Raw genomic sequence first — 298 nt, 5'->3', positions numbered from 1 at the left:
AGCTGAATACGAAAGCAAGCATTTAATTCGATAAACAGTTCATCGTTCACTTTCTCTGTTCTATCAAATGCTTATATGCATAGGCTAACTGGCAAATATATACAGATATGTTACAGCTTACATGGATACCGAGAACAATAAATATAAACCTTATGCCTTAAATAATTAGACCTACATTACCTCATACGCAATACGCAACCAAGTAATCTTGTACCTAAACACACATTAAAATATTTATACACAGGGCAAGATAAGATTAAAACATTGCCATACGGCTGTGCGAATAAGCTTACAAAAA

Source organism: Penaeus monodon, chromosome 28 (assembly GCF_015228065.2).
Source record: "Penaeus monodon isolate SGIC_2016 chromosome 28, NSTDA_Pmon_1, whole genome shotgun sequence".
NCBI classification, from domain to species: domain Eukaryota; kingdom Metazoa; phylum Arthropoda; class Malacostraca; order Decapoda; family Penaeidae; genus Penaeus; species Penaeus monodon.
The sequence above is the reverse complement of the archived record's forward strand: the minus strand, read 5'-3'. Positions refer to the sequence as shown.